We start from the raw sequence: 3,239 nt of genomic DNA, 5'->3' as shown, positions 1-3,239 counted from the left end.
ATAGGTGTGTGTGTGTGTGTTTGTCTGTGTGTGTGTGTGTGTGTATGTGTGTGTGTGTGTATTTATATGTGTTTTTTACTCTTCTTTGATTCGAATAAGTACATTTTCAACAAAAACACATGCAATTGAAACAGACTGCAGTGCTGAAAAAAAACACTCTCGAGGAAACTCTTTTTCCAAAGCTTTTTCACAGTGTTTTACACGTTGTTGCAAAAAAAGAGACCAAATTCCAAACTTCTCGAGTATCAAAGAGCTGACATAGTCATTAAGGTTTAGATAGTGTAATGTTTTTTGAAATAAATTAAAAAAAAGATAAGTTGGCATTCTTCGGATCAACTCTCTAAGACACTTGGCTAAAAAGACCCACAAGATATCCATTTCAATACGTCAAATTCAAAAGTTTTTCTTCTCAATGTCTGTGTTTGACTTTTATAATGTCCTCGTTCTTGTTTATATGTGCTTCATTGTGTGCGTATGGTATGTGTGTATTTGCTTGCTTGATTTCATGAGTAAACAAGTGCGCGTCCTGATTTTTCTTGCGCTTTTGTGTGGTTGAGTGAGTTTGTGGTTGAATGAGTGGATGATTGATTGAGTGAGTCTGAACTTCTGTGTGTCTTGGTTGGTGTGTGTCTGAAAAACAATTTATTTTCTTTCAAATACGAAACAACGCTTACTTAATATTATGGCCAGCAATTGTTGTGTACTTTTGAAACGGTGTAGAAATTGAAAACTACAGGTATAGATAATTGAAAACTTGGTTGAACTACAAGTAAACACAAAGTATTTTATCTTGGTTTTATCAGAGATATTACTATGAAAAAATTAGATCGTGGATGGAACGGAATTGGAGAGAATACTAACCCATGGACGGTCGACTAGTGAGTAGGATTCATTTCATAAAAAAAGTTGCAAGGTATACGTATAGAACGTCACAAACCTGTAAAGTAGCGATGTATCTTAAATAAATATACAAGATAAGCAAACGTATTGAAAATAAAACAATAAGATGCTATCAGGAAAAACTTTTTCTGAGAGAATTTTACACCCTCCTCCCAGATTACCCGCGTGTTACCCACGAGTGTTAATCACTGAGTGGAAAAATAAAAAAAACAGATTTGAATTTAATCAAATTTACCTAGTTAATGAAAAGTAATTAATTTTAAGTTAACTCAATGATCACAATAATTCTTCTACAAAGTGATTTTGTTTGTCAATATTTCATTCAGTCAGTGCTTACTGAATTCCATATTTACTGAAGACCAAAATCAGATATGGTGAGACAAATTTTTCGTATGCAGGGAGCAAAAAAAAAGATTTTTCCTCATGTTCTCATATTTTCATATAATGTCCAAAGTCTCCGAAGGCGACCACACCAAAGTCCAGGTTCTATTTTGTAATCTAAATAAAATCCAGATGGGGTTGACGAAAATATTTCATAGAAGGTTCCGTTTCAAAGAAATCTCTTCCACTTCATCGGTTTTCATTAATTGTGAATTGGCAAAACCTTCAAGAGGACTCCTTCCAAAACCTTCAAAAGAAAACTCCTCCGATTCATCGGTTTTCATTAATTGTGAATTGGCAAAACAAAAGGACTCCTAGGAGGTATTAATTTGTCGGTGCTAGCAAAAATTGGCCCAAGGGGAGTTTAACCGACAAGAACAATATGAGAAATGTAGCGGACAGTTTTATCATAATTTGTCAAAAAAAGTCTCATTGATCCATAAATCAAAAAATCGGTGGGCCATTATCTTTGGTGTTTGGTCGAGTGGCGCTTCACTCGGACTTTCCGTGGCCACAGCCCCGACAAGAGGAGATTGCAACCACGGTTAGACCTTCGTTACGCTAGCTGATAAAAAGAACTTCGGAGTATTTGTCCGTTTCCGAATTAGTGTGTTATTCTGGCCGATCTTAGCTTCAGAATAAATTTTTTCGCTCATTTTATTAAGTTGTCGGCTAAGTGGATGGTTGACTAGTGAGTAGAATTTTTAACAAAAAAACTCTGCGAGGTATACGTATAGAACGTCACAAAATTGTAAAGTAGCGTTGTATCTTAAAAAAAATTTACAAGATAAACAAAATATTGAAAATAAAACATTAAGATTCTATCAGGAGAAGAATGTTCTGGGGGCATTTTGCACGCTCTTCCAAGGTTACACGCGTGTTCTCCACGAGTGTTAATCACTGTGTGCAGAAATTTAAAAAAACAGATTTGAATGTAATCAAGGAAAGTTTACATAGTTGATGATAAGTAGGTAATTTTAAGTTAACTCTATGATCACAATAATTCTTCTACAAAAAGATTTTGTTTGTCAATATATAATTCGGTCAAGGTTTACTAAATTCCATTCTTACTGAAGACCAAAATCAGATCTGATCAGACAAATTGTTTCGTATGCAGGAAGCAATAAAAAACTGATTTTTCCACTTGTTGTCATTTTTTCATATAATGGCCAGAGTCTCCGAAGGCCACTACACCAAAACCCAGGTTCTATTTTGTAATGTGAAAAAAGTCGAGATAGGGATGAAGAAAATATTTCGTTTAAGGTTCCGTGTCAGAGACACCTCTTCGACTTCATCGGTTTTCATTAATTGTGAATTGGCAAAACCCTCCAAAGGACTGCTTGGAAATATTAATTTGTCGTTGCTAGCAAAAATTGGCCCAAGAGGCGTTTTGCCGACAAGGAAAAAATGAGAAATTTAGCCGACAGTTTTATCATAATTGGTCAAAACAGTCTCATTGATCCATAAAACAATAGTTCGGTGGGCCAATTTTTTTGGTGTTCGCTCGGATGGCGCTCCACTTGGCCTTTCGGTGGCCATACAGCTCCCCCCCCCAACATGGGGAGAATGTAACCACGGTTAGACCTTCGTTACGCTAGCTGATAAAAAACGTTGGTGTACTTGTCCGCTTCCGAATTAGTGTGTTAATGCGGCCAATCTTATCTTCAGAAAAAATTTCATCGCTCCTTTTACTTAAATTGTTGACTAAGTTTCATATTTTGTGGTTGTCGGCTAAACGCCTGTCGGCTATTACCTTGCCCACCTGTTTTGTCGGTGTCATAGTCGTATTGCTTCTTCAATTCGAAACAGTTCCGAGCTGGCACAATTCTCCACAGGAGTTGTGGTGTAGTATGACATAGTATTAAAAAGGGGCTATTAATTTGGGTGCACCAAATCTGTTTAGTTTTAAGTTATTTTAAATTAGTTCATTTTGTTTATCATTTACTTCTAATTTCATT

This window comes from Convolutriloba macropyga, chromosome 12 (assembly GCF_964194025.1).
Source record: "Convolutriloba macropyga chromosome 12, txConMacr16.3, whole genome shotgun sequence".
Lineage (NCBI taxonomy): Eukaryota > Metazoa > Xenacoelomorpha > Acoela > Convolutidae > Convolutriloba > Convolutriloba macropyga.
This window is presented reverse-complemented; position numbering follows the sequence as displayed.